The sequence below is a fragment of the Gordionus sp. m RMFG-2023 genome, chromosome 5 (assembly GCF_954871325.1).
Source record: "Gordionus sp. m RMFG-2023 chromosome 5, tfGorSpeb1-WG-v2, whole genome shotgun sequence".
In the NCBI taxonomy this organism is placed as follows: Eukaryota; Metazoa; Nematomorpha; class Gordioida; order Chordodea; family Parachordodidae; genus Gordionus; species Gordionus sp. m RMFG-2023.
Genome location: NC_088779.1, coordinates 29501821 through 29516685, shown reverse-complemented (window position 1 = coordinate 29516685; position 14865 = coordinate 29501821).

Genomic DNA, 14865 nt, shown 5'->3' with positions numbered 1-14865 from the left:
TACTATCTATATATATATATATACAACATGCGCAAAGCGTTTTATCATTTTAATTCATCTGGAATTCGTAATATATATATATATGAAATATTTTTTTCAAATCTAAATTACACGTTATTTTTAACAAAAAAAAAATATTTCACTAAAAATAAAGTATATTTAATCAATAAAGCTAATAAGTTAAAATGGCCTGTAATCCTGATGATTCCAAACTTCAATATTCATTAAAGTTTTGATAAAATTTAAAATTTCGATAAAATTTAAAATTTCTTTAAATTTTTTATTTGATAGGTCAGTAAAATGACTCAAAGACCTTTAAACAGTCCGAAAAAAAAAATTGTAAATTTTCAATCGATTTTCACCAAAATTTAAGAATTTGGTAGTTGATTTGAAATATCATGTGCTCAATCATATTTTTATAACAATTAATTTCAAAGTAAAATTAAAAATTTTTGCTCAAATCGAATCAAAAAAGAATTTACTAATATTTCATTTTAAATTTGTCCCCTTTTCCCCACGAATTTCAAATATCTAGCTAGATTCATTTATCTTAATAAATCGTTCGATCTCGCTGGTATAACGTTTTATATCTTCTAAAAATTAACGATATATATTATGTAAAAAAATGGCCGCCTATAATGTTTTTTCAGCAGAGAGCCTCCGAAGGTGCCAAGCACCCATCCGATTTACCCAATTTTGAGCTCCAACTCAATAGGGATGCAGTAAGTTTTACCTGATTCTTATTAAATGGATAAAATATGAAATAGATTTTATCCAAAATATTTTAATATAATAATATGTAAGTAGTATTATTTGAAGTTAGTGGCTGATATAATACCAAATTATAGTATTATGCAATTTTCCCTCATATTATAATTAATAATGGGAATAATCCCATAATAACATGTTCGCAAGATATTTCTAAAACCCCGGGAATATAATTATATTATTTATTGATAGTTTTCTATTGGGGTTATAGTTCTTGATTATATATGTAAATACTAAATAAATTTTTAATGTAGCTAATATTGATAAACGAACTCATTATAATTATGAAGTTTAAACAAATAAGAATTTAAACAAACATAAGTTCAAAGGTAAACCAAATATTATAATTTAACAAATATATTAAACCCATCTTATTTGACCAAAAAAGACTATAAAAATAAATAAGAATTTAAACAAACATAAGTTCAAAGATGAACTAAAAATTATAATTTAACAAATATATTAAACCCATCTTATTTGACTAAAAAAAACAAACATAAGTTCAATGGTGAACTAAAAATAATTTAACAAACATATTAAACCCATTTGAAACTTAAAAAAAACTATATAAACAATTTATTTTCCAATTGTATAAAATAATTTTTTTTCAAATTTAAAATTATCAAAGTTGATATGTATATAGTCCTTATCCTAATATCTCTTCTTGGATTTACAATGAGAGGTATTTTATATTTATATTAATTAATTTGACATTAGCTACGATATTTTATATCTAGGCTATAATTTTTTATATATCTATTAATAATGGTCTTTAAATAAATCCTTTATTACAGCTAACTTTATTTTCCCATTTTACTTTTAAGTCATGGTTATTTTTTAATATTCATGTAATTTTTTTACATATTAAATTACCCTCATTTTATTTAACAACAAATTTTATTCTATAATTTACTATAATTGTTTTTAATCCTAACGGAATTGAGATTTTTAAAAGATTCAAAGCAACTTGCTAAAATGAGTGATTATCACCCATCGGGTATGAATATTTTTGACATTTTAATGACTAAATGGAAGGGGCAAGAGAGTCTATGAGATGAAATCCCAGAGGAATTGTTTGCAAGATACAAAGTGGATTAAAGTTATGCCAAAAGAGCGTTTTTTATTTATGCTGAGTGAGTTCAAGAATGCACTGGAGATTTATCTAATACTTTTATTCAGAAATTAAGTAATAAGTTTGTTAATTTTGTTGTGTCGATTAAATTTAACTATAAATTTACAATTCAATCGTATCCAAAATTTATTGTAAAGTGATTAATTTAATATTATCAGCTATATATATATATGTTTTTCTATTTTTATAAATTATAAATAAATTGTATCTTTAAGCGAATATAAAAAATCAATTTGTTTAAATACATTACATTTATCCCCACTATAAATTCAATTCATCATAATAACGTAATGGGGGTTTCGAAACTCTTTTTCTAGAGTTGTATTTCCATTATGTTCTGCAATGTCCAAATCCTCAGTCATTGTCATGAGTGTTTCTTTAACTTGTACATGAGCTTCCCTCAGTTGGTCGGCATGCTTGTTTTTTTTACAATACCCTCAGACTCAACATCATACAATATTGCACTTTTCCGTTGAACCACTATTTCTTAATACCATCCCGCAGTCCTTTCGTTTTTTACCCAACCCTTTTGCTTTTCTCTAAATTCACGCTGCTCAAGATTCCTATCATTATAATTTTTTTCCATAACGCGTTTTCAGTCCTTTCTCTAGTAGATAATTTCCATTGATCTAACGTCATCCTGAGCGGCCTTCCAAACATCATTTCGGCAGGGGATTTACCGTTAGTTGCGTTTGGAGTATTACGGTGTGTAATTAAAACATTCGCTAAATTTAACTGGTCCGGAGTCCCACTTCTCCTTCCAGAATAGAAACGCGTCTTTATCGTACGTATATAGCGCTCAGCCAAACCATTTGACTTGGGGTTATAAGGGGCCGATCTAAAATGTTTTATATTATTTTTAAAAATAAACGTTTTGAATTCAGATCCAGTAAACTGAGTACCGTTATCTGAGACAATGTAACGAGGTAAACCAAATCTAGCGAAATAATTATGCAGATTATTAATTACACTCGTTGAATTAATATTTTTTAAAATTGCAACTTCAACATATTTGGTGAAAGCGTCTACGCAAATTAACCACTACTTTCCAGACACGGGGCCTGTCAAATCAATGTGTATTCTTTCCCAAGGTCGGGTAGGAATATTCCAATTGTATAATGGTACTTCTCTGGCTCCCGGTCTTCCATCCTGACAACTTTTGCAGTTTTTTACGAATTTTTCAACATCTCGGTCAAGATTTGTCCAGAAGACATAGTATCGGCATGATTTCATCCCCACTATTCCCGATGTCCTCGATGGATAACATTCAAAACCTCTTTTTTTAGATTATCAGGAATGATGATTCTATCATTATAAAATAAAAGACTATCTTCGAAAGAAATATTATCTTTAATTAAGATAAATTTTTTTAAACTTTCCGATTAATTATTATCCATATGCCAATGATTTTTTATTAATTTAACAATCTCTTTTAGGTTTATATCATTGATCGTTTCACTAATAACTTTACTTCGAGTGAACAATAAATCTTCAATTAAATTGATCCTTACTACCAGGTTATCCTAATAAGATACTGTCAAAATTTCAGGTTTCTTCGAAGACTGATATGTAAAGACATATGATAAGATAAATTTCTGAGCTTACAAATGGCAGTCACCGACAGGTTTGGACAGCAGGGTGCTACGATACCTGTTTAATAAACCTAATGAAATATGTTTATTTTTATCATATAATTGTTCCCACTATATTTTCATAATTTACTTAAGAATAATTATTAATTGACTCGAAATTTAAAATATTTGTTTTAAATATATAGAAGAGTTAGAGAAATATTTAAGACTGTTTTAATTTAATTATATTTTATTTCATTATTATAAATTCATTTGCGTAAATTTTGAAAGATCCATTCCCTTACAAATATTTTTTCATTAGTAGTGTTGTTAAATGGCTCGTTTTTAGCCGATTTTAAAAAATGGCTGATTCAATATTTCATCCAGAAAAATTTTACGCAAGCCTGAAGATTTTGCTCATAGAAGGAACAAAGGTGTGGACATGTATTCTAGAAATCTAGAGGCTTAGACAATATTTTTCTGGCTAAAATATTAAGTTAGCCGTTTAAAAAACCGGCTTAAAATGAGTCGTTTAACAACACTAGTGTCTAGGAGTGTGATGAGAGTGTACAATCAATAATTTATATTTTAACGTCAATGTTTTCCCGGTAATGTGTTATTTTTTCAACTTTAAATTATTTTTTGAGTTATTTTAAATGTTTTCTATCATGTTTAGAATACCTACCCAATAAATTTAAGAAAATTTTGCTATGATGGGTTTAAACTTTATTTAATTTATATATATTAGCCTTTTCATAGATTTTTTTATGTAAATTATATAGCTAAATAGTTATTGGAAAAATTGTCTACAATTCATATATAATATAATTAATACGATTGGTAATTTATTTTTAGGATAAAAGAGTTATATTAAATTTTGAAATTCATTTATATCTTATATATTAGTCTTTGAGGAAAAATAGATAATCCAATATATCGTAATCAAAGAATTATTAAGTTTAAGCCATTCCATTTAACCTATATTTAAAAAAAAGATAAATATTAACTGTATACTATTTTTTATATATAATATTATTTCGTATTTATTATTATCTTACCAAAGTTTTCGACCTAATAGAACCCAGAAAACTAAAACAAACCGATAAATTTTTCTGAACAAGGATGTAACTATTATACAATAAATTTTCAAAAAGAGAAGAATCAATCCATTATTAATATTCCCGAACTTTTTTAAATTAGTTTTTAATGGTCTAATTCTTCTTTATTAAAGATAATTTTAATTCTAAAAAGGAACTAATAATAATAATATTAAAAAAGGATAAGTCTACATATAGTTTCGCTTTTTATTTTAGCTCATTTAAAACTAACATTATAACATGATAGAAAATCTTATGCGTATGAAATAACCTGGTTAACAACCCTAGGGAAAAGTAGTTTACCACTATTATTGCTCACTTTTCTAATTCCATTTTAAGTTTATAATTTTTTTTTACCAAGCTAATACTCTCTACTATCTACTCAACTAAACATAATAAACACAAATATGTCATTATAAACAAATTAAAAATAATAAAAGTTAATTATTTAATAAAAAAAATTAAAATTTTTGAGAATAATGATATTTAAAAAAAATTAAAATCAACTAAGGATTTAACCCGAACCCTTCAGAATATTTTTATATTTGGTATAAGGGAAATTTCACTTTCTTACATCACTTACTCGCTAAGCGATATAAGTTAAAAGAACGAAAAATATGGTATGTTTTTGATAGTACTTTCTTTTGAAAAATGTCAAGAAATGGTGTTAGAACATCTTTAATATTTTTAATATGACATAAATAATTTTAATAAAAACTTAATCAATATTTTCCATAATATATGAGTGGATTACCACAACCTTACCATTTTTCAGCTGCTCCAGTAGCGTAAATATTTTTGCAATCAATCGATTCAAGGGCGCGTTAGACCAGTCTCTCTTAGGAAATTTCTTCAAAAACCTTATGGCTTCACAGTTGTTTTAGTACCTTAAAATTTTAATTCAAGTCATTTTTAATGATAACCATAAATTTTTTAAATTATCGTATGTTTTAATTTAAAATTTAGTAAAATAAAAATAAGAAGTGAATTGTTATATTTAAAAGGTTGGAATTTTGTTTACTATGAATGAGAAGAATAATATAAATATTGGAAGAAATAAAATGAGGAAAGCTAATGTTTGTAGAAATAAGAAAGGAATCTTAAAGAGGAAAATTATAAAAGAAAATTAAGGTTTACAAGATAGAAAATAATGAATATAGTTAAGAGATATTTATAAGATTGAAAAATAATAGTAAATATTGTTATCCATTATTTAATATAAAAAATATTTTTATCAAATCAAATTTAAAATAATATAATTATAAAATTAATACATAAAAATATTTTAAATTTCAATGGATATGTTGAAGGGTGTTTTTTGACAATAAAATTTATATGAATACCACCACCTACTTATGATAATAAATTATAATTTCTGGAGAATGACTTTAATGGATGCTTAGATGTAATGGATAATTTTGAATGTCTTTGGATATTTAGAAGTAATAATTGATCCTATATTATTATTAAGATCAATGAATGTAATCAATAAAATATAAATAAAATTGAATACTTTTTATGATACTTTCCGGAAAGCTTAAAAAATGGATGAGAAAAGTATATATTTCTTGCCGGGACAGGAACGCTAAAATGTTTTATTCCAGATCTTTAGGATATATAATGTTGCATTTATGAACGTAATTTAACCAAGTTAGAAAGACAGTTAAGCGAGGTTGCTTATTTTATACTTATAATCAATTTTAAGAAAAAATAGATATATTTATTACAATATTTCATAGTATCATTATATTTTCCGTAAATTTCATTTGTTTGATAAGTTATTCACAAAATATTTTTATTTAAATTCCATTACCATATGGGGAAAAATAATAAGAATAATATAAAACCGAACATAATAAATTTTAAAATTAAATAATGCTATAATGACAAAATATTTTGATCTATTAATATAATCATGCAATATGTTTGATTAATTAATGAATAAATGATAATATATATTCCCAAATGCCAAACTTAATTAATATAAAAATATAAGAGAAAATAGTTTTTAATAATTTTAATTCTTTTGTCTTATCTTGCCATAATTTGATAAGTTATTCACAAAGTAATTTTATTAAGAATTTAAAGATAATATAAAACCGAATTTAATAAATTTAAAAATTAATATGCTATAGTCACATAGTATTTTGATCTATAAATATAATCATGCAATATGTTTGATTAATATATATTTTCCAAATACCAAATTAATTAATATAAAAATATAAGAGTAAATGTTTAATAAATTTAATTGTTTTTCGTCTCATGGTGCCATATTTTCAGAATTCTATGTCCTTCTGCTTGATATTTGTTAACTAGTTAAATAAAAATAATGAATTTATTTATTTATATTATCATAATTCTCCAATTAGTTAAAAAATTTGATATTTATTTATTTACATTATTATAATAATGTTATAATTATATTAAAGATATCCCACTTATAGACATTATTTATTATTTTGTATAGAATTTTTCAACAAATATTTCTTTATGAAAATGATATTTAAAGATAATTCATTCAAAAAATAAAAATATTCTACAGGAGAAGATCCTTCAAAACTTTATAAAGATTTAGCAATAATAAATTATCTGTAATGAATGCGTTTTTTTTAAATAAATCAAATTCAAATATATTTACCTGAAAATCCGAGCTTTTTAATTGGAATACCTGTATATATATATATTAAATTAATTTATGTTTGTATATACCCGTAAAACAGTAATTTCAAATATTTATATTATAAAGTTAATATATTTCTAGCTGATGTGGTGGTAAATTGTTATAATAGATTTTTTCGTGTTAAGTAAATAGACTTACCAATATAAAATTATACAACATAAATGGCACAAAATTTAACATCGAAATTTTTTATTAATAGAATAGATATTATAAACATTCGATTTCTAGTAAAATGAGATTCATTAGATTAACTGCTCTCAAAATTTTAGTTGAAAAGTAAGACATAGAATAAAATAAAACTGATTAACTAACATTACATTATATATATATAACAAAAAAAACTTAAACTAGAGTCACATGTTTCATATCAAACTTGAAATTATCTTACTTGATGTTGTAGAAGTCCTATTCTCCACCAAAAGTGTTTCATGATCTTCACCTGAAAAATCTTTATAATTTGTTAAGAAAACATTAACATTTAAATAAAATGAACGTATATATGTCGTATCAAAGTGATTGACAATCTCTAATTATAATTTTTTATTGAAGGAGAGTTAAAACTTTAATATCTTTTAATTTGCCAGAAATATATTCTAGCAAACACATAATAATAATTTCACTATAAATTTTTACTTTATTTTTTTAGAACTAAGTTTATGCCAATTTCTTTTTAAGATTTTATATATAAATTACAAAATACAAACGATTTTATGGATAAAAATGTCTAAATCTATTAGGCATGATTACTCATTACATTATGCCCATTCAGGAAATATCCTATTTTTTTTAATTCCAAAAAATTACAATCATCAAATAGTTATAAATTCAATTATTAAATTTTTCATAAAGTTCAAATATTAAAAAATTATTTGATTTAAATATAATTAATAATTTATTTATTTTATTTGAATTATTAAAAAAATAACACAATTGAAATTGTTGGAATAGAATAATTGGACTAAATATTCGAAATGAAATCGAATTATTTCAATAATTGTAATAATTTTTTTATACATAAATATTTATCATGCATATTGATAAATTTTTTAATCTGACACTTATTGAAAATAAATATAAACTGTTTGTTAAATGCATTCTTTTTATTGGAACGTTATAGAGTCAAAATTATTATGGAAGACACGGTAATTAAAACTCTTTACCTTAGAAAAATTGCTTGGTTATATTAAATCAATAGTAATCATTTTAATTTCGTTAATAATTTGTTCTCATGTTATATTTTCTCATCTAATAAATTAGAATATAATTTTTCTAATTAAAATAGATTCAATCAAAAATTCTGACAATACATTACATATTTTTCTTTTATTAAATAGCATGAATTCGCGACGAAGTATCTAAAAATCCTCAAAAATACAACATCGTGTATCTCGCAATGTGGGTAGCTTCTAATTCTCAATTATAGTAAAATTTGGAGCTGAGAATATAAAAATACAAAGTATTTTGTGTAATTTACTACAAATTCGCGGAAACTATGAATGAATGATTATTCGAAAAATTTGAATAATTGGATTCTAGTATGAATAGTTAAATATTAAATTTAGTTAACAGAGCGAATAATTGGCAATCCATTATCAATTTATGTTCGTTGAATAAGCCTATAAAACCTGCTGGAATATATTTCTGACCAAATCAAAATTATACAACAAGATTGCAGTAAAAGTAAAATGTGACTATGAAGATTGTAATTATACCTTTAAAAAAATAGAAAAGTATATTTTGATAAACTATGAAAATTTTATCACCGTCAAATTGTGCAGGAGGGGCATCTTCTATATAAAAATTATTCTAACTTTAGTAATTATTATAAATGTGTTGTTCTTAATCTATCCATTATTGATAAAATTCTAAGCTGATAAATTATTTAAAAATTTTTTTTTATAATACATTACATTTATAAAACATATTAAGTATACTAATTAAAAACAAATAAAATAAAATAGAAATAAAATTTAACTAATGAAATTAAATAATTTTATATATATATGAAAGTAAAATAAGATAAATATTCAATAATTATTTATTATTTAGATTTGCCTAAAAATGATATGATGTTAGTCTTATTTATATTTTTAATTTATCGAGGAATTAAATTATTTTATTATAAAATTTTAATAATATATTATAATTAGCTAGAATTAACCTATCGCATCAATATTTATACGGTAATAATTCCTTTTCAAAATTTTTAAATAAAGAATAGTTTTGTTAAACGGCTGAATTTGATTCGATTTTTAAACGGATGATTTGGTATTTGTCCTTGAAAATAATTAGCTAAAAAAATAACTTAGAAGGACAATAATAGAAATTATAGGCAATATAACCATCAATTAAATTTTTAATATTATTCTGGATGGTCCAAAATTTCTGTAACTGCGATTAATTGATAATAAATAAGTTACATATGAGATATTTAAAAATATAAAATTTATTAACAAACTCACAAAATCTGCAGATTCGATAAAGCAGGAATTAATTAAATAACTGATTATTATAAAACAAACTTAAAAAGAAGTAGATTAGAAGGAACCCCTCTTAGTAACCTCAGTCTCAACATTCAGGACTTCCGAACCTTTATCTGTCTTGAGACTAAAGGTGTAGGTAGAACGTTTTAAAAGGCGATATCGTTCTCACATAAAAAACTCCAAGAGAGGTGTCAATATTAAAGGGTAGTAAGGTGGTATTTTAAAGAGATAACTAAAATCTCAATTATGTTTTTTTATGTATAAATTTTTTATATTATTTTTTTTTACCGTTTTGATAAAATTTAAATTGATATATATTTGATAATTATATTAATATATTATAATAAAATTTCAATTTCAAGAATTAATTTTGTAACTTATAACAAAATATTTCAATGTATTAACCCTTCTATTTAAATACAATTATTCAATAACTTTAAAAGATGGTTTTGCTTAATTTAAAATATGAAAATATCTTGTATATTGTAATAAAATAGATATAATAATGTAATTAAAATAATGAAATAATATTAAACTGTAATAATTTATTTTAAATGTTTGATTTCCTATATTATCTCACATAGATTAATGAAATATCACATTACGAATTTATAGATAAAACCTTTTAAGATAATACTTTATGTAGTTAGTTATTTATATTGTATTATAGGTGAAACATAATTTATATAAAACTTTCTTCTAATTTATCAATGGCTAATAATAATTTTTAAAATATTATTACTTAAGTATTAATTAAACTAATCAAAGTCATTTAAAAAAAATTAAAATAACATGTTAGCTAGACTTTAAAATGTTAATATTTGACTTAAAAGGAATATATTAATTTTAAAACTTTAACTTATAAAAATTTTTATAAATATGTCCTTAACTCTTTTATATATTTAAAATAAATATTTTAAATTTGCAATTTTTTAAATAGTAATTGTGGTAACAACTATATTATAAAAATTAGCATATCAATTTTCAAGCGGGCTAATAACATAGAACATTTTTTAAATCATTTCATGCCTTTTATCCTTCAAGAATAAAAAAAATTATTTGTGCTATCGTTGGAGAATTTCAACTATATTTATCTTTCATAAAATAATGGTATTCTAATGTTTATAAATAAAATCTGTTAAATTATATAAATAACTAATTTAAATAATATAAATTAATATAATTTTATATTACTATTGCTCAGGACTGAGATACTTATATATTTTGTATATTTTTTAAATTGGGGAAAAGATCTTATATCTAAAAAACAAATTATTTAAAAATATCTATATCTTAATTAATTTTATATTCAAAAAGTTGCAGATAATTTAAAAATAATTTATATTAGTTAATTTAAATGGTATATTAAAACGATTATTTTAAAATTTAAATTAAAAATTTAACCCGATTTAGATATTTTAAGAGAATATATTATATTCTATATGAAGTTGATCGTCATTTAGTAATTTGTTAAATAACTACCTAATTTTATTTAAATAAATTCTAATTTTATTAGGAATAATTTTATATATAAATAGTTAGTGATTTGAATCGATAATTTATCATCTAGCAAAATAATGCATAAGCCATCTTTTAGAAAATGGTAATAAAAATTATTTTTTAAATGATAAATCATTTTAATAAATAAAAATTTCTTAGCTAATCTAGGCCTATGGAAGTTTAAGGAACTTTTCCCTTACTATGTTAGAGCCTATATTAAAATTTAAATATAAGGATTATTTATTACTTGGAGGTACATATTCAAGCACTAAAACATGATAAAATATTTTATAAAACAATTTCAACCTAATTCTTTTAAAAGAATGATCCAATTTATTATCCTATTTTAATGTTAATATATTTAAAAAAATAAAATATTATTTCTATTTATAATCAAGGAAACCATTTCAATGTTATTTTTAGAATAAATTTAATTTGTAGTACCGCAAATTGTATAGTTTTTATGAGAGGTCACTATTGCTTTATATATAATGGAATATTTTATAAAAATTATTAAATGTTAATAGGATATAAAATTATAATATTTTAAATCTCACAATAATTTAACTCTAAACAACGTTACCTTCTGACCCGATTAAAAAACAATTAGATTATATCTAATATTTTAATAAAACTAGTATTGTGAAACGGTTACATATGATATGAGTCTATTTTTAAAACGGCAAACTCAATATTATAATATTACGCAAATCTAAAAATTTCATCATAGAAGCACAAAGTTTTACACTTCTAATGGTGTTATATCGAAGTTTAGGGAATATTTTCCTGATAAAATATTGAGGTAGCTATTTTTCAAGTTAGCTCAAATCGAGCCATTTAACAATATTAAATCAAACCGTTATTTCAAAAAGACACATATTTTTTTAAAATAAATAATTATTATAAAAAAAGTGACATTAAACTGAAAGGTTAATCAAGTTTTAATTTATATTTTATTTTAAAAATATTTATTAACTGTATGTACAATTAATTTTCTAAGTTTACATAGTTTACAAAATATGTCGAATTATTGAGTTAATATTATAAAACGAGTCCGCAAAGTTAATATAACATAAAGAATTTAAAAAAATCAATCTTTTATTTAATAGATCGCGATTAGTTAATAGATATCAATCAATTTGGACATCACAACATTAAATATAATATACCTAACTTAAAATAATAAAAAATCGACTTGTAATATCCATAAGCACGAATTAGTGAATAAAAGTTATAAGAAAAAATTTAATTATTATAAAATTATACAACATAAGACCCCGTCGAAAGCCAGGTAAAAGGGGGTTGGGGGCGAAGCCCCAAAAATTTTTACCACCCCACCTTCTCATAAGAAAATCCGGGATATGCCACTGAGGTGGAACATTAGAAAAAGAAAAGATTTTAAAACTTTCTAGGATATGAACATTTCTTTGTTCTTAGAGGCCTGCTCAGACTGCCTGAAGCTCACCTGGAGTCAGAAATTGGACATTTCCTTGAGAATGGACTCGCGTAGACCTGACCCAAGATTAAATATTAGAAATTCTCTTAATAATTATTTTAATTTAAGGGGTCAATCAGAATTAGATATTTTTTTATCTCTGACACGTTGTCAAAATCATCTTTTATGGGGGTTATATATATAGTTTTAAAAGGTAGCAATATGGGAATAGTTATATATAATTTTTAATTTTTCCTTAAGTTTATATCATTAAATCTCAAAATTAAAAATTATTTTAATTGGGATGGGCTCGGGTGGAGCTGGAATAAAATTTTGTGCTCGGGTAAGTTTATGATTGCATAATTTTTCCTAAAATCCGGCTCGGGCCGTAAAAAATTACATTTATGGGCTCTACCAGTTAATGAAAATATATTTTATATTTATTATAGATAATGATGCAATTAAAATATGATTGAAATTACTTTTGCAAACACGCTCTATATATATATAATAAATAAATATTTGAAATGTTTTAATGTAATATTGCAATTATATATAATAATTAAAAATTTTTATACCGCTTACTCTTATTTATTTTTTTTAACTTATTTAAAATTTTAATTTCAAAAATACAAAAATAATCGTAGACAATAAAATATAAATTTTAGAAACATTTATATTTATAAAATAGCGATATATAATGAACTAAAAAGATTGACTAGGGAATATAGAAGGGTTCCTTGGCAGAATAGTAATTTATTCTCCTAGAATTTTGCATGTGCCGGCCTTATAGCGCTCTCAATATCTATAGGAATGTTGAGATGTCAACATAATTTAGCTGGTGTAAAAAGTAAAATTTAAAACATATTATGATATTCCTCATAAGTTTCTCTTTATCACAATTATCATGTGGCACATTCGAAATGCAAGCATAAAGTTTTAAAAAAATTAATAACGATTAACCTTTAAAACTCCAAACCTAAGTTCAAATTTCCTTTGCAACATTCTCAACTATGGACTTATCTTAAAGATTTATCAATTACTTTTTTCTTTCATGTATGTTAATTTTATTTTTTAAATGTATACCAAATACATTCATTATAATTAAGATATTGATCTATTAAAATTAATCCTTTCCAAGTTTTTATAGATTTAAAAGTATAACAAGTATATACTTCTTTCGGAAATTTATAATTTGATTCAAGATCTATTAAATAAATTGAGGAGATATGTATTTTATTGAAAATATCTTTAAATTTAATAATGGCATTCAATATATTATAATATATTCTAGATCTTTTAAACTGATGCAACCCCCATACCATTATAATTAATTGAAAATTCTCTGTTTTTTGTAAATCATTATAATAAAAAATTTTTTCTCAGATTCTTAGTAAACTGTCTATTATATAAAATTTAGAATATTTATTATCCTCTTTTGTAATTTTTGTATTAATGGTTTATGAATATTTGTAAAAGAATTTCATATAATTTTTTTTACAATGAATATACTTGAATGTATTCTTATGAGATAAGCTGATATGGAAACTTACTTCAAATTTACCAAAATCGCATCAAATCATATATTTTTAAAGAGAAGACATGTATGCGCCACGAACTATCCTATACATTTATGGAATTACTTCAATAGTCTAAAATTTTGTGTAGCCTCAAGAACCTGAGTTATACTATTTCTAAATTATCTTAGATTGACTTATGTCAAAATGATTTTCTATCTTCCAGAATATTTTCTCTTAACTAATCTAGATAACATGCCATTTTACCTTTACCCATTTTAAAATTAAAAAGTTTAAAAATTATTCATTTATATAGCACGTTGATTTATGACCCTTCCCTGTGAGAACGTGTGAATTATATGAAACCTCTCCTCATATAATAGTTCTGAGTTATTTCGCAAACAAGCCGACAACTCCTCGTTACTCAGATATTAGAATATTAAGTGGAATAATACTAGAAATCATTTTCTAGTAGTTTAATTATATATAAATAAAATTTGAAATTATATAAAAAGTAACAATGTAATATTTAGAAATAAATTTTTTATTAACTTAATATGATATTTTTACGAGAATAGGCAAATTTCCCATCGGAAATAGAAAATCTTACATTTCCCACCCGATGGTATTACCTATGATTGAATTATAAAATGATCTATATAAACAAATAAGAACGATT